The sequence below is a fragment of the Pleurodeles waltl genome, chromosome 4_2 (genome assembly GCF_031143425.1).
Source record: "Pleurodeles waltl isolate 20211129_DDA chromosome 4_2, aPleWal1.hap1.20221129, whole genome shotgun sequence".
Classification (NCBI taxonomy): Eukaryota; Metazoa; Chordata; class Amphibia; order Caudata; family Salamandridae; genus Pleurodeles; species Pleurodeles waltl.
The window spans coordinates 170,364,798-170,392,686 of NC_090443.1; positions in this window are offsets into that span (position 1 = coordinate 170,364,798).

Below are 27,889 nucleotides of genomic sequence, written 5' to 3' on the forward strand. Positions count from 1 at the left end.
GTCATTAATCTATGCTCATTTTCTGTACAGATGAATTGCAATGTTTGTACCTGTTTCAATGAATACATAATTAAAAAAAAAACATGACATACTCCAAACTTCTTTTTTTTTCCAAGGGCGTTTATTGAAGTGCTAAAATATTGAGGGGCAAGTGCAAGGGGATGGGGTGATGATGGAGGAAAGTCCAGGGTATTGTTCCAGTCTGTTTTCAGCCCAGGTGCATTGTCCAAGGGGACTTAGGAAGGGGTACAATGGCAGTTCAAGGTGGACAGGGTGACTGACTGGGACACAAAGGTGACAATCAGGAGAGTCTAATTTCCTGGCGGGGGTCTTGGCAAGTGTCTCTGGCTTCTGTCTGGATCGCAGGGAACGTTTGCAGGGTGGTTCTCCTTCTGCAGGGGGTGGGTTGCTGGCGGTCCGTGAGTCCTGTGGTGGGACCTCCTGGCCACTAGTGGCAGCGGAGGTGGAAGGCTGTTCAGATGTCTGGCTAGTGGCAGGGGCCCAGTGTTGTGTGACTGCCTCCCTCATAATGTTGGCCATGTCTGCCAACACCCCTGCTATGGAGATCTGGGTGTTTTTGATGGCCTGCAAGTCCTCCCTGATCCCCTGGTACTGTCCCTTCGGCAGCCGCCGGTTCTCCTACACATTGTCCAGGATCTGGCCCATTGTCTTCTGGGAATGTTGATAGGCTTCCTGGATCTCTGCAAGAGCCTCCTGGAGAGTCGGTTCCCTGGGCGTGTCCTCCCCCTGGCACACAGCATTCCTCCCAGTGTCCCTTGTGGCCTGTGTGTCTGTCTCCTGAACTGTGTGCCCACTGCCACTGACCCCAGGTCCCTGATTGTCTTGGGTATGAGGTGTGCCCTGGGGTCCCTATAGAGGTGGACACCTTTCTGATTGATGTGTCCTGGGGACAGAGGTGTTGGTAAGCTGGGTGGGTGCTATGGTGTTGTTTCCTGACGGGGGAGGCTCTGCGGTGGTGTGTGACTGGGCCTGGGTAACCGGCTGTCCAGAGGTCCCTGATGGGCCAGGTTGGTCATCTAGATCCTGAAGACCAGAGTTGCTGTCATCACTGTGGACCTCTTCAGTTGGGGGACTGGATATTGTTGGCACCTCCTCACCGCTGACATTGGCTGGGATACCTGTGGGGATGTAAATTATGTGTTATGGTTTCTGTGTCTGACATATTGTGCATCCGTGGCTTGCCCTATTTGGTTGTATTTGCCCTGGCAGCTTTCACTTGTGTATGTTAGTGTTTGGTGGGATTGTTAGATCTCTATGGCGTGCATACTTTAGTGGTGAGTGTCCCTGCAGGGCTGTGAGTGGTGTCCATGCATTGGTAGAGCATTCAGGGCTTGACATTGGGATAAGTGAGATGTGATGGTGGGGTGTGTGGGAAGTAGAGGAGTGATGGGAGTGAGGGTGAGGGTGGAGGTAGGTGATGGAATGCAGGTAGTGGGGTAGTAGTAGTAGAGAGTTGACTTACCAGAGTCCAGTCCTCTTCCTACTCCGGCCAGGCACTCAGGATGCAGGATTGCCTAAACTTGCTCCTCCCATGCTGTTAGTTGTGGGGGAGGAGGTGGAGGTCCACCGCCAGTCCTCTGTACAGCGAGCTGGTGTCTTGCTACAATGGAGCATCCCTTCCCCCGTAGGTCGTTCCACCTCTTCTTGATGTCATCCCTAGTTCTTGGGTGCTGGCACAGGGCGTTGACCCTGTCCACGATTCTCCGCCACAGCTCCATCTTCCTAGCTATTGATAACTGCTGCACCTGTGCTCCAAATATCTATGGCTCTACCCTGATTTCCTCCACCATGACCCTTAGCTCCTCCTCTGTTGAGCAGGGGTGTCATTGTGGTGCAATGGGTGCTGTGTGAGGTGTGTAGGTGAGGGTGTGTTGGGTAGTGTGTTGAGGTGTGTGATGTGGGGTGTGTGAGTGGTGTATAGGTGTGTGGCTCTGGTTGTGTCAGTGGTTTTGGTGTCAATCTCTTAGCAGTAGGTGTTGTTTGTAAAGGGTTGTGGGTCGGTGTTTTATAGTGGTGTGGTGTGTGTATGGGTGTCAGGTGTGTGTTGGTTGAATTGTCCAATGTGGTGTTGTTTTGTTTGTGGGTTTCCATTTTGAGCGCGGCGGTTTGTACTGCCAATGGTTTACCGCCGTTGAATGTCCGCCGTGGTGATTTGTGGGTCATAATGTGATGGGCGTAGTTCTGTTGGCGTAACGGTGTGGGTTTTGATACCACCAGTTTATCACTGACCTTTAGTGTGGTGGATTTGTGTCTGTGGCTGAATAATGACGGATTGGTCTGTGTGTGTCATAATATGGTGAACTAACTGCAATGAACAAAAGCAACCCCTGACATGCATTTCACTACCATTATAGCTCATTAGAGAGCTTTAGCTTTGTCCAGACACAAGGGAACACGCAGTATAAGTCAAAACAAAGAACTTTCAGGGTTAGAGTGATGCATAAATTACGCAAAAAGGAGAACTCATGGTAGTTTCCAAGTTTAGGTGGAGAGCATCTCCAGAAAGGAGCACCCTGCAATCTGTGCATGGCGGGGGCGTGAGTTAAAGTTACCTTAGGGCATGATTTATAGTTTCTTGAAATTACTTTAACTATAGCTGCTGAATTTCTATGGTTTTCTATGTTTAAAATAGGAGCCTAACTATAAAGTCCCAGTAACCTTTGTTTTTTAAGTGAATTTCTATGTTTTTAAAAATTTCTTAACTATAACATCCCTGTAACCTTTGTTTTTTTCAATGAATTTCTAAAGTTTCCTAAATTTAGAGTGTGTTTAACCGCAGGGCCTGGTCTGTGGCCAGGCCCTGCAGCCAGCTCCCCTCATGTTTCCAACCTCACAGCATGGAGAAAAAGCAAGGACAAGGTACACAAAACATATGTAAAAAAAAAAATTAAAGCAGTGAAAACTATGGAAAGCAAACAGAAGGTACACTAAAAATGAAACAAAAAGCAAGGAGAAACAGTGAAAACAAGGGAAAAGCAGCAGAAGGTACACAAAATGTGAGCGAAAAGCAAGGAAAACGCAGTGAAAATGAGGGAATACCAAGGAGAAGGCACTGAAAAAAATGATGGAAAGAATTAAAGGGAAGCATTGAAAACGAGAAAAGCATGGAGAGGGCACAGAAAATATGGGGGAAAAGCAAGGAGAAAGCTGTTAAAACAAGGGAAAAGCAGGGAGAAGGCACTCAAATATCAGGTAAAAAAGCAATATGGAAACAGCGAACACTAGGGAAAAGCAATGAGAAGCCACACAAAAAACAGGTGAGAAATGAAGGAGAAAACTGAAAACGAAGAGAAGCAAGTAGAAGGAGCACAAGAAACTAAGGGAATTGCAAAAAGAAAGCAGTGAAAATGTGGAAAAAGCAAGGGGACATTACAGAAAAAAGGGAAAAAAGCAAGGAGAAAGCAGTGAAAATGTGGGAAAAGAGGTAAGGTACCGAAAAACCAAGTGAAAAATCAAGGTAAAAGCAGTGAGAACGAGGGAAAAGCAAGAAAAAAGCAGTCAAAATCAGGGGGAAGGAATGATAAAGCAGTAGGAACATAAATGAAAATATTTAAAATGTCTTAGTGTATGTATCAGTGTGTCTCTGGGTATGTAACTGTAAGTATATACCTGGGTGTATCTGTGTTTATATCAGTGTGTGCCTGCCTGTGTCAGTGCATGCATGATTGTCTATCTGAATTTGTCAATGTAAATATGAGTGTATACTTGGGTATGGCACTGTTTGCATCAATTTGTGCCTGGGTGTGTCAGTGTATGTATGAGTGTGTTTGGGTGCGTGAGTGTATGCATGACTGTCCACCTGGGTGTGTTAGTGTATGCATCAGCGTCAGCATGAATGTCTCAGTGTATGCATCATTTGTATGCCTGGGTATATCAGTTTATGTTTGAGTGTGTTCCAGGATATGTTAGTGTAAACATGAGAGTATGGCTGGGTATGTCAGTGTATGTGTGAGTATGTGCTAGGGTATCTCAGTGTATGGATGAGTGTATGCCTGGAAATAGAAGTGTATGCATGAGTGTGTGCTTGGGCGTGTCAGTGTATGCATGTGTGCTTGAGTGTGTGAGCATATACATGAGTGTGTGCCTAGGTGTGTCAGTGAATGCATCAGTGTATGTCTGGGTACGTCTGTGTATGCATGAGTGTGTTTCTGGGTGTATCAGTGTACGTATGAGAGTGTTCCTGGGTTTGTCAGTGTATACACGCATGCTTGAGTTTCTGAATGTATGTGTGAATGTATGCTTGGGTGAGCCAGTGTTGGCATGAGTATATACCTGAGTGTGTGTCAGTGTATACATGAGTATGTACCAAGATGTGTTAGTGCATGCATGATTGTGTACTTGGGTTTGTCAGTGTATGAGTGAGTATGTGCTTGGGCAGCTCAGTGTATATATGAGTGTGTGCCTGGGTATATCAGTGTAAGCATGAGTATGTGTGTAGATATGTCAGGGTATGCATGAGTATGTTTGGGTGTCTCAGCGTATGTATGAGTGTGTGTGTAGGTGTGTCAGTGCATGCATTAGGTTGTGCATGGATGTCTCAGTGTATTAATTAGTGTGTGTCCTGGTATTTCTGTGTATGCAAGTGTGTTTCTGGTTGTGTCAGTGTATGCATGAGTGTTTCCCTGGGTATTCCTGGATGTGTTAGTGTATGTGTGAGTGTGTGCCTAGCTGTGTCAGTGTATGCATGATTGTGCACCTGGGTTTGACAATCTTTGTGAGTGTCTGCCCGGATATGTCACTGTATGCATAGGTGTGTGCCTGGGTGTTTCAGCGTATGCATCAGTGTGTGCATGGATGTCTCAGTGTACGCATCAGTGTATGCCTGGATATGTAAGTGCATGTATGAATGAGTGTGTTTCTGGCTGTGTCAGTGTATGCACGAGAGTGTGCCTGGGCATATCAGTGTATGCATCAGTGTGTGCTTGGCAGTGTTAGTGCATGCATAAGTGTGTGCCTGGATGTATCACTGAATGCATCAGTGCATGCCTGGGTATGTCAGTGTATAAGTAAGTGTGTGCCTGGGTGTGTCAGTGTATGCATCAGTGTGTGCCGGGATATCTCATTGTATGTTTGAGTGTGTGCCTGTGTGTGTCAGTGTATATATCAGTGTGTGTCTGGGTATGTCAGTGTATGTGTTACTGTGTGCCTGGGTGTGTGGGTGTGTGAGTGTCTGTATCAGCTTGGGTATGTCTGTCTATGTATGAGTATGTGTCAGTGTATCTCAGTGTGTACCAGGGTGTGCCAGTGTATGTAGTGGGTGTTTTATCAGATACATAATAAATGGTCAAAGATGTAATTAGTCACCTATAATACTGCAATACATGGTTCCATTGATCTGTGTAAAAAGAGTGAAAACATAAATAGATATTAATGTTACATGTTATAAATTTGCAGAATAAAGTTTGTCTATACTATGTAAAATGTCATGTTAATAATAAAAACCTACATATATTCATACCGCTGTAAAGCAATCATAGATATAGGCCCTCATTATGAACACGGTGGTGAAAACTGCCGTGTTCATGCTAGCTGTCTTCTCAGTGACCGCCAGCGCCCCCGGAACCCTGCCGGCTGTATAATGTACATTCCTCTGGGCCGGCGGGTGGAAACAATGTTTTCACCCGCCAGCCCAGAGGAATGCCTGGCCAGGAACCGCCGCCAATGCCTCTGTGCGGCGGGTGCAGCTGCACCTGTCTCGCAGATCACTGCCCGTAAATCGGGCAGTGACCTGCGCGATGGGGCACTGCACAGGGGCACCTGCACTGCCCATGCCATGTGCATGGGCAGTGCAGGGGCCCCTAGGGGTGCCCCGGTGCACCCCTTCCGCCAGCCTTTCCCTGGCGGGGATACCAGCCAGGGAAAGCCTAGAGGCTAAGGGATCATTATCCGAGGGTCAGCACCGCTGCCCTGTCTGATAATGATGCCGTCCACCGCCAGGCTGCCATGGCTTCATTAAGTGGCAGTGTGGGCCGCCATGCCGGCTAGCGGGATTTCACGCCACCGCCGGCATGGCGGCCCACACCGCCATGTTCATAATGATTGCCATAATGTTAGCATTTCATTTTCCCTTTTTTATCGTTTCCAGCTTACATACTTTTATGCCATACATGTTGTGTTGTATGAAAAAAGCATCATTGAACATTGGGGAAAAAACAATCACATAGATTGTAAAAAAACAACAAACAAAAAAACACCAGAACTGCACAGTACACTTTAAATTGGTGACACTGTGCATTGCACTCCCTATAATTAATTAACCAATTCTTTTAGCTATACTTACTGAACTAATGTAAGGTAACTTCTTTTTTTATTAAGAGTGTTACAATACAATTAATATCTATAAAGAACACTAGCATATGGATAGCCATATAAAGACATCGCCCCTTGTAGGCCATATGATGTCATAAAAACTGGTAATACATAAACTAGAAGTAGACTAATCCTTTTTGTAACTTCGTAGGGCATGTTCCAATATGTGTTCGATTATGACGTTCTTCTCATTCTATTATGTCCATCCTGTTTTATTTTTGAATACAAAATGCATATAACAGTATTAGTACTATTTCTTTCTCCACAAAACACTTTTTCTTTTGGTTTTTAGTTTCTATTGACTGTTTTTAATGTACTGCCATCTGTGCTGTAACATTGTAGCATTAACTGCATATTAGCATTTTGAATTCCTTATATATCCATTACCCCTGGTAGGCCGTATGATGTCATAAATAATTGTATTAGAAATGCAGCAAGTATATTATTTCATTTTTTTCAGTTGTAGTCTTCACTAAAACTTAGCTTCGAGAAACAGAAGATAGGGATTTTATATTTTATAGGGCAGTCTTGAATGTGAAGTTGCTGTTGTTATATTCTGTCAATACAGTTGCAGTTTTTTATTAGATGATGGAGTGTCCAGTTGTAATATTTATTCCATCATGAAAAATAATAGCCATACTGGTATATGTGTTTCCAGAAATAGATATTTGTCCTGCTTTAAAATTTGTAATTTGTGTTTATAATTCACTTCTATTTGGTGTACATTGCTGTAGCATTAAGATAAGATATATGCCACTTCTTTGTGTATGCAAAGATGATAGAAGAGCTGATTGACAATTTTTGCAGGTATTAATCTGTGAAGCTTCTTTTATTAACCTGTCAAAATTGAAAGTTTTGACAGCATTAAGATAATATATTTGCCATTTCTTTGTATATGCAAAGATCTGATTGACAATTTCTGCAGGTATTATTCTGTGAAGCTTCTTTAAACAACCTGTCAAAATGGACAGTTTTGCAGTCCGGTAGAGTTAAGTAAATAAATCCCTCTGAATCTATTTGTGTTCTTGATGAAAAATAGAACAACTTTCACACTCATCGTCCCATGAGTAAGTGAGGCCAAATAAGTTGTCAATGGGTGCCATCTTTCTTCTAAGATAAAAAAGATTACCATCAATAATTCTTGTGCACTGTCTTTAGTGTTTTGAACAAAGGGTACAGATCCAAGGGACATGTCTACAAGTTCTTGAATATGAGATGCAGAATATGTTTAAGTCCTACCATGCACACACGTTCTAACAAAGCAAAGAGTACAGAGCACAAATTTTTTCTTTTCTCTGTTCAATTGCATGAACAACATGTGGTAAACGGAACAGTGCATTTAGAATCACATTGGCATAGCAGTTGACACAGAGGTGTTTAACAGCTGGTAACCAGCAATATCATCAGCATTGCCAGTAGTTTTATCTTAAGAAGTTCCTTTTTCTCTTTCTTATGCTTCTTCTCAACAACATCACTGAAATACTTCAAAAGCGTTTGCTTCGGTGTGGTGGTACGTTTTTCATAAACCGGATGCTGTTCTACATCGGGAGCATAAACACTTCTCATGTGGTTGTACTCTGACGCAGCTGGAATCTGTATTTACTTCACTGTTGTTAAAGTCTACCAAGTACATACCGGACAATTTTCTAACATACGATAAGGCTACATACGACATATCTTCCTTAAACACAGTATTTTATATATAATATTTAATGAATGCTGTATCTACACTTAAGCCTTGATATTTATGAATAGTCATAGCATATGTTAGAGACATTGGGAACTGCTTCCTCCCAACATTTAAGTCTTTTACAAGCATAAAAGGTGCATCAGACCTTCCAACCTGTTTAACACCTTCAACTTGATAAAATGTAATCACTAGGTATCCAACAACATTCCTGTTAGGAAACAAAAAAAATCTATTACTTTACCTAGAGCACCATAAAATAATCATTTGTCAACAATTTATATTACTCCACAAAATTACCCTAAGGTTTTTGCAAACCTGTAAACACTTTTCTGATCCTGCAGTTCTGGAAACAGATTTTACCAATTAATCCAATTGTGCTTGTAGTTTTTCATTTAACAGTACTGTCATCCCGGTGTTCCATTTTATTGATTGCTGTAAGTTCCAAAACATCTTCTTTCTCCAATGTTAGTAACTGTTCATTGAAACAGGAGCACTCCTGAAGTGTAGGCATTAGGCATCCAATGGATTTCCCTTCTTCAGTGAAACTGAACATCAGATGTGCTTCTGACTTCTTTGTACGAAATAGTTTCTTTATAAGTCAACTTCCCAAGCAATGTTTTCCCTCTTTTGTGAGTCTTCCTACTCTAATACCCTTCTGAATATTTCTGTACTCCATGTCAGATGCTTGGAACATATTCCTAAGTTGTTCTTTGTATTGAATGCTTAGCCAAATGTTTACATTACCAATACTTCCCAAAGAATTTCAAGTTTGTTCAAGTAGAATTGTCTTGAGCACAGGCTGTCCTTTCACGGGGGTAAGTTGTAGTAGATCACCAAATACAATTAAGTGCTTTCCTCCAAACAGTACTTCATAGTCTGTATTCAGAATTTGTGCATTATCAAGGCAAGCATTAAGTTTGAGGCCATGCTCATCTCATCGATTATTAAAAGTTTAAATTTCTTCAGTGCGCTTAAGACTTCACTGGACAACTTTTGGTACTCCAATGTGTTGTTATGTTCTACAGGTACCATAAGTAGTCAATGAAAAGTAATTCCTTTCATGTTGTGTGCATCTAATCCAGTTGGTGTTGTTACTTTGTACGACAAACTCAAGCCTGTAGTCCTCTGTAAGTAAGCAATGAGAACTTCAATTAAAAAGCTTTTCTCTGTACCAGCTTGACCCTGATGTATAACAGTATTGGCTGAAAATAATGCATTTACATTATTTCTTCTCGCAGAGGCATCCATGCTCTATTTTCTATTTACCTCCATAAATATTTCTTTCTGTTTGACGTTCAGCTGTCTAACTAACTGCTCCAAATCAACACTTTTTTGTCTTGCTTGTTGCATTGCAGTCTCCACCTCATTCATGGCTATGGCAGCTTCATTTTCAATAAATGGTTGTCCAAGCGGATCTTGACTTAGAGGTCCTGAACTTTGGCAGCTTTGTGAACTCTCTTCAGCTATCTCAGCAACAATTGGTTCTTCCTATTTGATCTCATCATTTAACATTTTCAAATAGTTAGGAAACACTATACAATGAATGCTGCCTTTCACAGCGTTGAAACAGTCTTCATAGCGTTCAAAGTGTCCAAGTAACTCCAATCCAGAATACCAAGGCTTCAACAGTTGCACAAGTGACAAATAGAAAAAGCTCTCTTTTATCAGGAGGCTGGCAACTGAGTTTTCTGTTGTTTATTAAACTTCCTTTTGTGTGTCAAACAAAACAACTGTTGCAACCAAATACTGCATATTTCCTTCATCTATGTTTTTATATTTTTATATTATTTCTGTATCCATAATGTTGAAGTATCTCGTAAAGACATATGTTTTCAAGGTATGGGCTCCTTCTTTGATAATAAGTATCCAACACATTTGTTTTGACAGTATCTGCACTTTACGGGTAAACTCTGCTGGGTACTGAATTTCTGGGAAAGACTTTAAGACTCTGTTTTGTGTGCATGCAAGGCCTAGACTTACCCAAACAACACCCCTTAACTTTGAGTACAAACTGGCGGAAGTCTACTGGTCACAGCATTCATAGGAGCCTATCTGCCTATGCGAAAGCATTTTCAAATTGAAACTGTACAATTTTTTGGTTAGAGAATTTTCTGCAGAAAGTTTCTACCACATCTCCTTTATCTCTGTATTCTCTGATTTTGTAATGTATGAAGTGACATAAAGAACAACAGCAATGGAGTTGTCTGCAACAAGTTGTATATCCATATTTGCATTTGACATTTTATGAATCACAGGATTATAGTCAATAATATACTTGGAGGCCTCTGTTCGTCTGAGACTATATGTGTTTTTTCTGTGCTTTTCGTGTCAGTGTATGTCTGACTGAAGACAAAAAGCTGTTTCCTCTTCCTTTGGAAATTATAGGCCTTGGAAATCCAAAACAACACCTTGTATAAAATGTTCCTTTATATCCATATTTTTTAAAACTGTGATTGCCACATCTATGTGTTTGAAAGTGCAGAAATTGCTTTCTAAGACCTTTATCATCATTGCCTTTCAGGATGGCGCATGTCACATATTGTTCTAGTAAAGAGAGTACCGACTCTTCACTGTCTGTTTACCCATAACAGTATGTGAATATGAGGCGCACCTCTTGGTTGGTACTCTCTTAATGCCACAAGAAATCAGTAACCCCGCCAAGAGAAGTATTTGTTTTATTGCATGTGAAAGATAGAATGGTCTGAAACCTGTGGTTGAAATATCTGCAAACATTATCAGAATCCAAAGAGCAAAGTTCTCCTGCTGTCTTCATAATGATGTCTTTAATGTCTGAGTTTGCTTCTCTGAAAACCTCAAGTAAGCTATCCCACATGTACTCTGCAAAACTGAGTATAACAAACCAAGTAGGTGCATCTAAGTTTCACAACATGCAATTAGTTCTCTATGACGATGATGCCAATACTCAGTTGTACAATGTTGACATGCCATCAAATAAAATAAATTGTATTCCATCTTTTTATCCTTTCCCTGAACTCTGTCAACAAATTCTTTTGCAGAGAGATTTTGTAGATTAACTCCTGTCTTGAGAATGAGGTTTACAGTGTATGCCAGTCCAGACAAGTCACTCTCCAATAATAGATGGAATATACTGCTGAAACCTAGGGTCCTCTGAATATAATCTACTAGACCTGTACTTAGCTGTTGGTATTTGTACAGGTTGGTCATTATACTGGCCTCCTACTCCAGTCAGAAATAGGTGTGGAAAACAGCAAGCCTCTAAACTTTTTTTCGCACACACTCAATGGACTTCCTTTTGCTTGTTTCATTTCAAAGAGATCAGTAGCATCACCAATACCGCCAATACCTTTTTTTGGAATGAGTAGATGGATACTATAATGTTCATATATTTCTTCTGATTTGGATCTATCCACTTTTTCAATCTGTCCACTTGATGGTAAGGTTTCATCAACCATAGAACTTTCATCTCCAACAAAAGGGACATTTTTGTTATAGATGTTATTTTCTTTCAAGTGTAATGTGGCTTTTGTTTACTTAAGTAACATCTACTAAAATCTTGCCAGATTTGTTTTATTTTTGGTAGGCACACCAGTTACTAGAATGATAAGTGGTTCATCAATATCTCTCTCCACACCCACAGTTTCAACATTTTGTTTAAAATCTAAAGATAAGAAAACCACTCTTCCTTTACGGCCTTTCTTGGTTCTGTTGGTGGTAGTTTCCAACTCTTTGGTTCCGTACAAACAATTGCTAAAAAAGGTGTACAGAATGTATGAAAATGGATTCATAAATATTTAATTGTTGGGAGTTCTTCTGGAATTGATACCAATTCTAACTTGTTCTGTATTCCTCTGGCTGGCATTTTGTTGTCCTCTAACTTATCATAACACTACTTACACATAATTTACCATACTGATAAAACAAAGCATTTTTCCAAAAAATAAATATACACCAAAGTCTTGCCATTTATCTCTGTTCTCCTGTTCAGTTTTTGAGAATACAACAGTATGAGTTTGGCTTTTGTAGTGAGTGCATCGACAACAAATACAAACATTGTTTGGGTTCTCTGAAGAAACTGTGTTAAAATTTGCAATCTCTTATATAAAGTTTTGAATGCTAATACATGTGTCCTGTTCCTGTACACCTGCATAAACCAACTCTTCATTTTCCCTAGACTCCTCTTTGGGACCAAAGAAACTGAACATCTTCACAAACTTTTCCTATCTCTGCTAGTCTACCATGTAAGAGAGCTCTATTTATTTTTCCTAAACATAGGACAGGTGTTTTCACAAAGTTAAGTCTCCTAACAAAATGTCCCATTTTACACACTTTTTTCAATAAACAAGCCAGTGAATGTCCCTGTAAATTAGCATACCTCCTTACTCTGCACGGATTTAATCATTGCAAACTTTTCCGCTTAACACTTCAATCTGGAAATTGATGTAGAACATTTCTTAGCATGTCAATTGATTCCTGACATACACTACAAATACTGCTATAGCTCCTTTTGCATATAGGGGCCTGTTTATGCCTTCCTTCTACCTCTTCAGCTACCACTAACTCTACATTCCAAGGGACCACCTCCTCTTTTGCAATGGGAGTACCATCTTTGACCTCTTAAGAACGTCCAGTAGTTTCAACTGCATGCACTAACGTGTCCTCTTATAAGTAGTTTCTTCATTAAAGAAAGGCTCGGTACTAGATTTCTTCAAAGACAATGCTGTTTTATCTAGTGTCCTTATTCTGTTCAGTATCAATATAAATCATTTCCTCTTCACAGCAAATGCTTTGTCAACTATAGGCTCCAAATGTTGCTTCTGCTTAAGTGCACCACTTTTCCTTTTATACATTTTCAGGTTTTGTAGCAAATTCTGTATTACTCTAGTTCAAAACACTTTAATTTCCTTAAATTGTTTCTGTATCCATGTCAAACGACCTGTTTTCTAAAAACATTTCTTACTTTCACAATCATGCACTCCTTGCTGTTTGTCAGTACATTTAAAAATTCCCTTTTCAATTGACACCTTTCCCTCATTTTGCATTTTTCACATATTTTTCAGATAATCCTTAGGACTCTTGCCACCTACTGTTTTTTTTCTTTGCACATTCGCCACCTTTTCTTCCCTTTTACTCTCAGTTTTAACCATGTAATACTGTTGTTTCTATTGCTTTCCTCTTTGTGTTTTGTCAGGCATTGTAATTCTTCTTTTTTCAACAGCAGTAGATATCTGGGAAACAAATAAAGAATACATTTACCTCTACAAAACATAGTATTAAGTTAGGTAATGTGAGCAACTAACTACATAACTGGTCGTTTAAGCATCAACATGGTTGTAGAAGTCTCCCACTCTACATCTATAAATGTGTATACTAGTTACTGTATACATAGGACACAGTGTGTTGCTACCTCTCTTACTAGCAGGTATCTTCCTATGTGTGTTAGTGTATGTATGAGTGTGTGTCTTGGTATGTGAGTGTATGAATGAGGGTGTGTCTGGGTGAGATAGTGTATGCATTAGTGTGTGCCTAGGTATGTGAATGTATGCATCAGTATTTGGCTGATTGTGTCAGTGTATGCGTCAGTGTGTGTCTGGGTGTGTCAGTGTACGTCTTAGTGTGTTCTTGGGTATGTCAGTGCATATATAAGTGTGTGCCTATGTATGTCAGTGTATGCACCAGTGTGTGCCTGTGTGTGTCAGTATATGCGTCAGTGTGTGCCTCGGCGTGTCAATGTTTGCATCAGTTTCTGCCTGGCTGTGTTACTGTAAGCATCACTGTCTACCTTGGTGTCTCAGCGTATGCATTAGTGTATGGTTGTGTGTCTCTGGGTGTGTTAGTGTATACATCAGTGTTTCCTGGGCGTGTCACTGCGTGCATCAATGTGTGCCTGGATGTGTTAGGATATCAATCAGTGTCTGCCTGGGTGTCTTAGCATATGCATCAGTATCTGCTTGTGAGTGTCTACAAGAGTGTGTGTCTGGGTGTGTTAGTGTATGGAACAGTGCCTGTCTGGGTGTGTCAGCAAATGCATTAATGTATGCTTGGGTGTGTGAATGTATGCATTAGTGTGTACCTGCGTGTGTTAGTGTATGCATCAGTATCTACGTGGTTTCGTTAGCTTATGCATCAATGTGTGCCTGGGTATGTCCCTGTAGATTTCAGTTTGTGCATAGGTGTTTTAATGTATGCATCTGTGCCTGCCAGGATGTGTCAGTGTATGCATTAACGTATGCCTGGGTATGTCAGTGTATGCATCAGTGTGAACCACAGTATCTTAGAGCATGCATCACTGTTTGCCTGGGTGTGTTACTGAATGCATCACTGTGTGACTGGGTATTTTAGTGTATATCTCAATGAGTGCTTGGGTAAGTCAGCATATCCATCAGTGTCTGCCTGGGTGTCTCAGTGTTTGTATGACTGTGTGCTTGGGTATCTCAGAGTATACATGAGTTTATGCCTGAGTGTGTCAGTGTATTCATGACCGTTTGCCTATGTGTGTTATTGTATGCATTAGTGTTTGAGTAGCTGTGTTAGTGTGCATATTGGTTTAAGCCGAGGTGTTGCTACTCTTTTCATTTTGTGGTTTCTCCTGTACTGATCACTGTGATTTTACTTATTTTGATCACATACTCTCCATTTATATTTTCTTTTACTGTTGTGAACATGCAACCACCTTTCATTTACACACACTCCTGCTTTTCTAACCTATTTCAACTTAAACTACTTTTTAATTTACATACCTGTTAAATGTGTTTGTTGGTATGTATGTTTGTCTCTCAGTATCAGTTAGAATTTCTTCTCACTAAAAGGTGAAAAGAAGAATTGTACACCACTCTCACACAAGGCAACCATTAATGGCAAACTTTTCAACTTTGCTTTGAAGGTTACTCAGTCAGAAAACAAATCAAAAACTTCCTTTCATATTTAACTTATATTATACCACTTCTCAGTGGTCAGTATATTTAACCCTTTAAGAGACTCCTCTAAAGTTGCCCAATTGCATGTGTTTTGGGTGGATTCGAGGATCCACCGCAGGACTCAGCACAGCCCCATGCACAACTTAATGGCAGATCCACAGATTAACATGGGAGCTGAAGAATACTTTTGGTAATCTGTTCATACACAATGTCATTTATACTCCATTTGGTATAAATGACTACATTTGCACCCTAACACTATATATTAAGCACTATTTTATTAGCACTGTGGCTTCACTTTCACAGTCGTCTTTTTTGTTTCCTTCCCCCATGCCTTTGTAGCTCTGCTGACATGGTGACCAATTTGAAAACAGTCTCTGCTAGCAGTAGGTCAGAAGTTCACTGCACTTTCAGAAAACAGCATACTAACTTTTAACCCAACTGTAGCAGGTGTGCTTGAATGTTTGGAATTATGAACATATCCCAAACATCAATACATTTTTGTTATTTCTCCAAAGCCTATCACTTGTGTACTTACTTTTATTTTACCAACACTACCTACTTTTGAGCACTAGCATATGAACACCATTCAATCAAATTTTTTTTTCTTTAAATTGTAGGTGCTAGGCTCCATTTTAACTGCCTTTCATTTCAAATCTGTTTCATTCAGCTGCAGCCTTCCCCTGTGTGCTACTCCAGATTCACTCCAAAATGCTATTAGTGTGGATTGTGGTTCATATCTTTGTGTTTTAGGCCAGAGAGAGTGCTAGAAAGAGTGGTAGTGACATGGACCTGGGTTTGCCTAAAGTAAACATTATTTGCATTTAATAGAGAGGGTTAAATTGGCATCATTTGCTGTCTTTCATTGAAATTATTATGGATTGCCAACATTCACACCTCATGATTGTGCACTGTGGTAGCAATAACCTGGGCACAGTTACTGGGCTAGGATTGGAAATCCTAATAAAAGATACATTTGGAAAATTAATAGCACTTTTTCCATACACTGCCTTGATATTTTCCAAGATTTGCCAAAGGCAGAAGAGAAAGTGGGCAAGTGAAATCTGCCAACAGATAAACATACATATAATAATGATAGAGTTCATTTGACAGAGAAAGGCAACAGGATTTTCCTCCAGAACCTGAAAAACTGCATTCTGTTTTATGTGTAGTTATCACCTACACACCATAAACACAAAGGCTCTTTTTAGAGCCAATCTTTTTTTAAAGACATATTCACTTCATTTTTTATTCCCATGTTTTAATACTCATGTAAATCTGCAGATCCATCGCTTATTTACAAACCAAAAGCACTCATAAAATACATTCCAACAACACTAAAGTATGTGTCAGTGGTTGCGTAGTGGTTTAATGTGAGTGAATAAGAGAGTGTCTGCCTGGGTGTGTGAGTGGGTGTGACAGTCTCTGTCTTAGTGTGTGAGTAGGTGTGAGAGTGCCTGAGTGTGTGACAGGATGGGAGAGTGTCTATATGGGTGTTAAAGTTTCTGTGAGAGTGTATGTCTCAGTGTGTGATTTGTTGTGAGCATCTGAGTGTGTCATTGGATGTGAGAATGTCTGTCTCAGTGTGTGAGTTTCTCTCTGGGTATCAGTGTGAGTGTGAGAGTGTCTGGGAGTGCCAGTGGGTGTGAAAGTGACTCTCTGGGCACCAGAATGCCTATCTGGGTGTGTGAGGGGGTGCAACAATATCTGTTTATGTGTGTAAGTGGATGTGACAGTGTCTATTTGGGTTTGTGAGTGGGTGTGAGAGTGCCTGTCTGGGTGTGTGAGTGGGCGTCTGCCAGGGTGTGTGAATGACCATGGCAGTGTCTCTCTGGGTGTGTGAGTGGGTATGAGAGTGCATCTCTGAGTGTCAGAGTGGGTGTGAAAGTGTCTGCCTGGGAGTGTGAGTGTCTGTGTGTGAGTGTCTCTCTGGGTGTGAGAGTGGGTGTGAGAGTGTCTATATGGGTGTGTGAGTGGGTGTGACAATATCCGTCTAAGTGTGTAAGTGGATTTGAGAGTGTCTGCCTTGGTGTGTCAGTGGGAGTGAGTGTGTCTATCTGGGTGTGTGAGTTGGTGTGAGATTGCTCTCGGTGTGTGAGTGGATGTGAAAGTGTGTGTCTGGGTAAGTCAGAGGGTGTGAGAATGTCTGGGCATGTCAGTGGGTGTAAGAGTGTCTCTCTGAGTGTGAGAGTGGGTTTGAGAGTGTATTTTTGGGAGTGTGAGTGGGTGTGAGAGCATCTCTCTGGGTGTCAGAGTGGATGTGAGAGTGTCTGCCTGGGAGTGTGAGTAGGTATGAAAGGGTCTCTCTAGGTGTCAGAGTGGGTGTGAGAGTACCAATCTGAGAGCGTGAGTCAGTGTGAGAGTGTATGCCTGGGTACATCAGTGAGTGTGAGAGTGTCTGCACATGTGAGTGGGTGTGAGAGTGTCTCTCTGTGTGTATTGGGTGGGTGTGAGAATGTCTTCCTCGGTGTGTGAATGGGTATGAGAGTATATGTCTGGATGTGTGAGTGGGTGTGCAAATTTGTGTCTGGGTAAGTCACTGTGGGTGTGAGAGTGTCTGGGTGTGTGAGTGGGTGTGAGAGAGCCTGTGTGGGTTTCAGAATCAGTGTGAGAGTGTCTGTGTGTGTCAGAGGGTGTGGGAGTGTCTGGGTATGTGAGTGGGTATAAGAATGTCTATGTGGGTATCAGAGTGAGTGTGAGGAAGTGCATATGGATGTCAGAGTGGGTGTGAGAGTTCTGTGTGGGTGTCAGAGTTGGTGTGAGAGTGGAGGTATGGATGTCAGAATGAGTGTAAGAGTGTCTGTATGACTGTCACAGTGGGTGTATATGTATATATATATATATATATATATCTATGTGTACTGGGGAGCCGCACTGGGCCCCAGAGCAGATCTGCAGATCTCAGGTGTGTTTAAAAAAACATTTTACAGGATTCTTTTACCCATTACATATACTTTTGTCACCTACATAACACAAACATGGGGTCAAGGACCCCTTCATAAGAAATTACAGCCCACATTTCAGCACCAGAGACTATTTCTCGATACAACAAAACTGGCAGCCACAGCTTTTCTGTCAGGTTGTGGCCAGCCAATTAGGGTCTTGCTTTGGCTTGTGAATCAGCAGATCCACTGAGGAGGGATCGGCGGAGGGTCAGCATCCCTAGAGAGCTATATTTCTTTTTCCTTTCATATGTCTAAAACTACTGAAAAGATTTACACCGATTCACAAAAAGCACGAACTGAGTACCAAGATCTACCTTCCTGACAAATTTGGTGTAATTCCATTCAGCGATTCGGACAGTATCGGGCCTAAAGACACAATGGGAAAATGAATGTGGAAATCTCGTTTTGCCCTCCCTCCTTTTTCTCTGCCTACACATGATAAGTCATCCCAAAATGTTCATGACAGAAGCTGAAGTGAGTGTGAAACTAGTTTGAAAAATTTCTTGAAGGTTTGTCAAACGGTGCCAAAGTTATTGCCAAAACAAAAAATTATTTTCCTATCAAAACTAGTTAATATATATATATATATATATATATATATATATATATATATATATATATATATATATATATATATATATATATAATTTTCTTTTTTACTAATATATTTTTGTGACACACAGCAGGGTACAAAAAAACAACTTAAAGCTTCACCAGTTGCATCAATACAGTTAACCAAACCCCAATTCATTATAGATTACAGATTATCCTCTAGACCCTTTGAAGCCATGTCAATGGGGCACATATTTTCGATTCCCTTTTTCTACCAGTAGTGCCTTTAGCAGCATACAGGCAGATGTCTAAATAATATACAGATAAAAGCTGCACCAGTCATTGATTCCAAGAAGGGGGGGTCAGGCTTCAGCCAATCTGACGCAATACAGCCACGCACTGGTGACATAGCTAAGAAAAGAAAGTATTTAGATTGATTTCGACTAGCTGTCTTGTCAACCCCTAGCAGCACCTATTGCGATGTAAGAGCTATATCCTGGCCCAAGAGTTTTCCCAAACATTTTGTGATGTCATTCATCAAACCTAATAATTGTTTGCATCCAAAAAACATATGGCAAAGATCCGCCTTCGTGCTGCTACATCGTGGGCAAGTGATACCCTCTTTCCTACCCCATCTAGCTAACTTAGCAGGCATGTTATATAGGTGAAATAGTAAATTTATTTGCTGAGAATCTTGGAATGTACTTTCGCTGACCCCTATCTGCCGTTCCCAATTCTTAGCTTGGTTTCCCAGATCGTCTTGCATAAAATCTAATAGTAGCGGAAAGAGATTTCTGATAGTACAGCTAGTTGCATCCCTAATGCTTCCATGAACTTAATATATTCCCCACAAGGATTTTCCTTGGATATGGTTAGCAAAAAAATTCTAATCTGCAGAAATTTGAAGAAATCCCTGCTATCCAAGAAAAACTCTTCCAACAGGTCCTCAAATCTCTTTATTTGCCCTTCTTTTTGGAAAAAATCTCCCAACTTCCGGATCCCACAGTTAATCCATTTTAAACAGTAAAAATCCCAGGGAGCATAGGAGAATTCCAAAGTGGCGTATAATAGCAAACCAGATCGATGCCAACCCTTTGTTTAGTCTAACCCCAGACTTGAAAGGCGGCCCTAATCGTTTTAAATTTAACTTTCCTACAATTGTAGGTAATAGAGCCTAAAGCTGGGGAGTACCCAGCCCCATCTCTCTCTTGGGAGTACTAAATACAGAAGAGCTTGCAGCGTTTTCATAGAAGGACCATATAAAACTACTGGTCAGGTCCTCCATTTGTTTAAACCTATTCTGGCCAATTTCTAATGGAATAGTCCTGAATAAATACAACACCCTGAGTAAAAAAACATATTACATCGCCCTACTATTGAGAGCTGCAGATTGTTTATGTGGCGTAGTTCTTTTTTTGGCACTGGCTAGTACTGGAGCCAGGTTGATGCTCGTCCAGATTAGGTGATAGCCTGACCCCCAGATACTTAACTGTTGGTCATAATTTGACATTTAGCATTGTTTGAAAAATACCCAGAGACTCTCCCGAATCCTGCCGTCTCTTGTTCTAGCTCTGCTATTGCAACCACTTAGTCGGGAGTTACGACTGCAATATCATCGGTGTAGGCAAGTATTTTAGTGCTCCCTCCTACCGTTTCCAATGACTTAATTGCTCTGTTATCTAACAATTTTCTAATAAGTGGGTCAAAATATAAAGCGAACAGCAATGGTGAGCACGGACACCCCTGCCTTGTGCCCCTCTAAATAAAGATAGGCTCTGACTCTGACCCTGCTATTTGCAGTTTGGCCATAGGATTTTGGTATAAATTCTTAATAGCCCTAATAAAGCCTGGCCCGATATTATTCTTACGCCGAACAGCCCACAAGTATGTCCAATGCACCCGATCAAAGGCTTTTTCGGTGTCTAGCAAGATCACTGCCATAGGGCCCTTAGCCAGGTCCGCGACATCCAATAATACAATCACTCGTCTAACATGATCAGCCATACCCTTCCCTGGGATAAACCGGTGCTCTCATTGAGAGACTAAATTAGTAGTCACTGAGCTCAACCTAGTAGCCAGAACCATAGCATAAAGTTTTGCATCACTATTTATGAAGGAGATAGGGTGGTATGAACCAGGTAGCCGTGGATCCTTTTCTTTTTTTAGGAAAGACTATCATGTTCGCTTCTAGCCACGATGCAGATGGTTGAGATCCTGCTTGCACACTCACAAATTGGGTGAGAAGCTCTTCCCTTAATTCCCCCAAAAAGACTTTAAAAACACTCAAGGGGGATCTTATCTGGGCCGCCAGCCTTACCACTTGAAAGGGTGTTAACAGCTGCTGCTATCATCCCATCCATCAAACGGGCCTCTAACTTAAATTTTACATCTTCATGCAGCTGTCCCACTGAGATACTAGCCGGATAGTGGTTTATCTCATCCTCTTGCGGGTAAATTTCCTGCAAATATAGTTTCTGATGGAATTCCCTGAATATCCTTAGAACTTCTAGGTTGTCCCTCACCACTTGGCTTAGCTAAATCTTCAAGCTTGCTAATATAGCCATGGGTTATTTTTTGCCTTACTTTTAAAGCCATAAGCTTGCCAATCTTTTCACTATATTCATAGCATTCCTGTCTATGTATCAGAAACTTTACCGCCGCCATTTCCATTAACGTTTTGGTAATTTTAGCATTTACCACCGCAATCTTCTTTAAAATTCCCAACATAGCAAAGTCGTTTCTTACCACCTCCCCTATCCATAATTCAAGCGGAGTTAGCTCTGCTTGCTCTACCTACAACACTTTAAAGTGCGCCCTCTCCTTCCTTACACCACAGCTAAGGGTCTCTCCTCTAATACCTGCTTGAGCGTATCCCAAACTATGTGGCATGGGGCCGTGCCTCGATTTACCTGTAAAAATTCTAGAATCCAGGCCCTCATGTGTTTAACATATGATTGGTCTACTAACAAACCCCTATCAAATGACCAGGTCTTGACCTGATGACCATCATTCCCCTATCGAACTTCCATAACCAACGGGTTATGGTCCAAAATTTATCCTGGATATTTCTCAATCCATAAACCTTCCCACAAGGTAGCAGACACAAACAAGTAGTCTAACCTCACTAACTTCTTGTGCGGGAAGGAAAACAATCTAAATCCTGGATCTGAACATCTACATATCTGCAAGACGTCATGATTCAATACTAATGTCTGTAAAGCCCGAAAAACTTTAGGTTTCCTCCACTGGTACTTTGTTTGATCTTGAATAGGGTGGCCGTTATCTATATGCACATTCAAATCTCCGCATACAATTGCTGGAGCCCACCAGGACGCAAGCTCAACATTGACAAGATCCAACACCTCTGAATCATCTACATTAGATCCATAAACTGAGCAGAGTGTAAATTTTGTACCACCAAGAAGACACTCCAAAAACACCCACCGACCAAATTTATCAGTGAGCTTTTTCGTAATCTTCAGTGACCTGATGCGTGTCATTACGGCTACCCCTTTAATTGTTGTACTCTGACTAGTATATGCCAACAACCACCAGCCAGGAAAATCCAGCAGATGTTTCTGTGAGCCTCAAATATGCATCTCCTGCATTCAAACGATGTCGTCCTTAAGGGATTTTAACCTTTCACTCACCAACCACCCCTTTTTACCATCATTGAGCCCACAAATATTCACAGTTCCTATAAGTAATTTACTTTTCTGTACCATGTCCTAATCTGGAGTCTTCCCCTTAAACAGGTCCCCAAAATACCTTTTCCAAACTCTTCACCTGCATGAAATCCACCAATTTGAACCGCTACCAAGCTGTGTGCCCCCCTACGGAAATCCTCCCAACCACTATGGCTTGGCCGAGGGCCAACGTCCCTAACCCCCACTCCCACTCTTTGCCCCACCCTAACCCACCCCCCCATCCTGCTGTGTGAGACCGCCACACTGCTAGGTCCATAAGATGGAAATCGTCTCTTACAAACCACCCAGCATACTACATACCTGCCCTTAAAATCATAATCCACTAGATGCTGACACTGATAAACAATCTGCCCCTTTCTCCTGAAATGGATCGATCATTTGCCTCAGCCACCATCGTCTCTCCACTGTAGCATGCACACAATCTGGATGGTAAAAAAAGATTCCACATTTATCAATGAATCAGGACGGGGCTTATCAAACACTGCTTGCCTCACCAAATAGTTGCCAAAGTAAATAATAATGGCCCTAAGATGTCTCTGGCTGTCAAAAGTTCCTTCCTTTTGTTTCTTTCTAAAGAGTGGGAACCAATGCGCTCTCTGTATCTCCATATCCCAGTTCTAACCCACTAGATCCAGAAAGGCACTCTTGAATAATTGGACTATATATGCCCTTGTATCTTGCCCTTTCATCCCTATCTAGATACCCAAAATCCAGAGATTGTTGCGGTGTTGACGATTTTCTGTATCTTCCAACTTCCATTGGATATCTGATATCTGTGATTCCTGCTTAGCTGATGGTTTAACTGCTTCTATTTCTAAGGGTCTTTTAATTCTATTTCCTAACTATAAGCTCCCTGTAACCTTTGTTTTTTTCAGTGAATTTCTGTGGTTTATTTAATGTAAAGTAATTTTAATTACTATACGTTAATCCAACTACCGCCACACATGGCCTTTGCCTGTGTGCAACAGAGGATAACTGCAGGGCCTGACATGTGGCCAAACCCCTTTGACCACCCAACCCCGGGCCGCCCATGGCCTTGCGGCCAATTCCCTCTAATGACCAAGAGAGTTTGCCAAACTTTAATACATTTTATAGTTATAATTATATATTTTAGGATACATTGAAAAAAAAATGCAATTGTCAAGTAAAAAGAGTGAGATCACGTTTCAGTATATACCTTAAGCATTTGAAAAGAAATTAAATTAGGCAAACGACCAGAGGCACACTAAGACATGAACTCTCAACCTTCAGTGGGACCTTAACCACTAGTCCATAGATGATTCCTTAGTGAAGCGCATCCAGACATAACTTTGACATTCAAGCCAAAGATTTTTTTGGGTGAGAAAGACTTAAGTATTATATCATTAAAACAAATGCTGCAAGAGACACCAGGACTTGAACCTTTAACTTAGTCTTAGTGCGTGGCAGTCCAATAGCTTCACCAGTAGGACAGAAGTGACTTTTTTTTTTTTAACCTAACTATAATATTTGTACCAAACATCTTGCTGGTGAGACACTTTGAAGTCATTGTATGGAGAGATCATTGAATTAACCATCTCTCTCTGGAAGAGAGAGAGAGAGAGAGAGAGAGAGAGATTTAAAGATTGAGAGACATTTAAAGAAACTTTAACAAAGAGAAATTGACAGAGCGAGAGAGGGGTGCGGAAAAAGAGAGAGAACATTTTCTTATACTTTGATCAATAATATATATCAACATGAGATGTTTACGGACAAATTTGTCAAATAAAAAGAATGAGATAAACTTTCGGTATGTACCTTAAATATTTGAAGTTGAAAAGAAATGAAAACTGGGAAATGAAAAGTGACAAACTGAGACTTGAACCTTCAGCTTTAAATGTGAAGGTCTGACATCTAAACCACTAGGCCACAGGTGACACCCTACCCTGTAGTGTCAAGACATAACTATGACATTCAAACCAAAGATTTTTTTATGGGGAAAGGACGTACATGTTCCATGACTAGGAATACTTAATATTATAATATAACTACTAATAGACACAATGCCATGAGATACCAGGATTTGAACCTGCAAACTAGAGAGTGACAGTCAAAGAGCTTTACCACCAGGACACAGATGACTGTTATGCTGCACAACCAAACATAACTACAGCATTCAGACCAAATTTCTTGCTGGTGTGACACTTTGACGTCATAGTATGGATAAATCATTGCAATCACAACCTTTCTCTCTCCCTATCTCTTCCATCCCATTATGGAATGGAAGAAAGAGAAAGAGTGGCAGGACCGTGGTGAAGTGGAGGTTGGGGGGGGGGGCCTCAAGGCCCCCGCAGTCCAAGCCAGCTCCCTGCTTTTTGCAGGTGGTGGTATTGCTCTCACGAGCAGGGAGCTTAAAATAGTAGCTCTCTGCTTGCAGAGCAATATTTTCATCTGTTTTTATTTGTTTCCCTGCATGCATGTTTGCGTGCTGGGAAACAGATGAAGACTCCGCTTTCCACAAGCAGGAGCTGTTTGGCAGCTCTATCTTGCAGAAAGCAGAGTTATTTTTGCTTGGTGGGAGCTGGGAGCTCTCACCAAGCAAAAGCAAACAGCTATGTCCCGACAGGTGTGCACCCCAGGACATAGCAGGAGCCTGCCCTGAGGGGTGGCAGTCCCCAGGGCTATGTGTGGCACCACAAGGTGGGCTGCATGGCCCCCTCCAATGTTGTATTTGCCCTGGGGAGGCAGTGATCGCTGGGGGAGGGGAGAACACAATGGACCCCCTTCATTCTTTTATTTAAGCCCTAGGGAGGTGAGGGGGGGCAACAGCTGTAATGCTTGTAGGATCGGCAAGCATATTAAGTGGATTTGTGATTAAAAACGGAGACCTATCAACATTAATCAAAGAATCACATGCAGGATGCAGTTTGTGGTGGACATCATTGAGTGTGAGTGTGGCTTGAAATATGTGGGGAGCACCTGCTGCTCCCTTAAGAAAAGAATACTGGAACACATCAGAGCAGTCCAACACAAGATTCCTGCTATGGCATTGCCAAACAATACATAATATCTGATGCTAATGATTGGAGAAGCATGACCTACTACGGCATTGCATATGTCCTCAAAAATGAAATCGGAGGGGATCGGACACTAAAACTATGCCAATTGGAATCCACGTACATGATGAGATTATGCACCAAGGCTCCTTATGGATGCAATGTGGATGAGGTATTACATGTACATTTATAAACAACTCTGTGTGGTTTGACAAAGTGGAGGGCACTATTTGTATCAGTGTATCCTGGTAACATTTTGCTTGCTTTTTAATTTTGAGCAGGTAGGGGGTTCCGACATGCTAATTCATGCCAGTAATAATTGTGTAGACACTGTTTCAAGACCAGTTATTGCTTATAAACATGATCAATTTCATTTTACCTAAACAACCTTGTTTAATATTGAGGACTTAGCCCCGTTTTGCTATTTGTGATGTCTCCATGTCAACCATTGTCTCATGTATGCATTGGTTCATAATGTGCACATTGCTAAATGGTGATGCTCATATGATTAGGAAATATGTGTTTTTATTAGTGTTTGTAATAGTGGAATAATCACCACTCTTTTTGACTTGGGCACTCAGACATGATAGTTTTGCTTATTGAAAACTCCAGCTACAATATCTGACAAATTGCATTTAGTGCAAATTTCTCTTGTTTTCAAACCATCATCATCATTATATAAGGATGTTTAATTGTGGTAAAATGAATATGTATGAAAACAATAATACTTACCGGCAAAGTAAGCAAAGTAAAAGCACTCCTGATGTAAAGCAATGTAAAGTACTGTACTGTAACACCTGCTATTTCATAATCCTGGAGGTAAAATACTGCAGAGCAATTACCTGCCAACCATCAAAGGTGGTAATGAGTGGGATAGTGATGCATGGTAGCTTATCTTCCTGAGTAGGGTAGTCATTTTGGTGCTGGTAGTATTCTCTACAGTTGCTGCAAATAGGACTGTGACATGAACATGGTGAGGCTCCTTTCCCTCCTCTGGTGCGCTTGCAGCACAGGGTCTTGGAACCATTAGACGTTGTTGTTGGTTGCAAAGCTTAGTATCTTAGTAGTATTGAACCTAAAAGTGTGTTCAAAATATTGCACTACTCATCATAAGAAAAAGCATGGAAAAAACATCATGGACCGAAATATTACCAAGGTAAAAATACATAGAAAATATATAGATAGTATAGGTTTGATTTAATTAACTCCTCTTCTATGTACCTTGATGCCCTATATCTTCAAAGTATGTAGACCTAGAGATGAGAACAGTAAATCTATATTTACTTAAACTTACCTTCTCAATATTTTGGGCATCAAAATTTTGCCCAAGATGCCATTGCAGTGTAATATTTTGGAAACACTTTGACATATAGCCATCTTAATTTTTGTTTATTGCCTGTTGCTTGGATTTCTGGAAGCTATTTGGCTCTGGTCTTAACAATTTTGTCCATTAGGGTTAGTTATGGGCCCCACACGAGGAATGTGAATTCTAGTGAATGGCATTCATCGACACATTTTACCAGAATCTCAATTTGTGGATCTTGAAGGGTGCAAAATTAGGCTAAGTATCTTAGTGGTGCATGTGAATGGTACATTCACTCTGAAAGACCTGTCAGTCATTTCTTAATTTAAAGCATTCATTGTATTTATTCAGTTGAGGCCAGGAATAATTAGTGAGTAATTACATAATGCTGTTAGATTGAATCCTGTGTCACTCCTACTGAGTCAGCAAGTAACCACTACACCTCTGCAGATGTAGAGAAGAAAAAAGTATTTTATTGTAATATACGTATGGTTATTGCACCTACTTCTAAATACCTCTTTAGGAAAATATTTGAGCCTTTCAATGTTGTATTGCTTTCCCCTATGGGTTACCCTTGTGCTGAATTTGTGAAGAATAAGTTTTTCTCTTGTGGTGTGTGATTCTTCTCCTTCTTGCTGCCACAGTGTTTCATCCCTTAGGCACACAGATGGAATAACTGCCTAAGAGCACTCCTCCATGCTGGAGCTCCATTCTCAAGAGAGTGTCCTTAGTTGCCCTAAATAAAGTGAAAATGAAAGGTAACTTTTTTTAAACAAAACTCTGAAAATAAATTTAAATACATATAGAATAATCAATATATCCATTAAATGTTTTTTTAATTTATTGCAAGTACTAATAGATAAGTGTTTAAAAGCAACATAGAAAATGAGAAAAAATAAATTTTAAAACCGCATTACTATAATTCATGCAACCCAAATCTATAGATAATAAAAATATGAAACTACAATAAAAATACAATGTAACATAAAATCCAAAGACATATAAAAACACAAAATAAGAATAAATAAATTCATATCCAATTTCGTAACTGATAAAATTAATGAAAATACAAACACCTTTAAGAAAAAAGGAAAATACATTTTTATATTGAACCTAATTGAAACAAACATGACAAAGTCCAACAATTGAACATTAAAATAAAAATTATATTAAAAAGAAATCAAATCAACATTTCAGCCTCATATAACAAGTAAAAACAGTTACAAATTTGATAAATACAAATTGTTATTCCCACTCCAACCTAAGCAACTGTAAATAAAACATACGACTTTAGAAGAATGGAAGTTACTGATCCCTCTTCAACCTAAGCAACAGTAGTGAAACCATTTGACTTTGAAGGGGTCAGACGTAGAATAACCACTCCAGGGGTCAAATTTACTATTGCAACTCCAACTTAAGAAACCGTAGGCATCGTGATGGACTTTAGTTGGG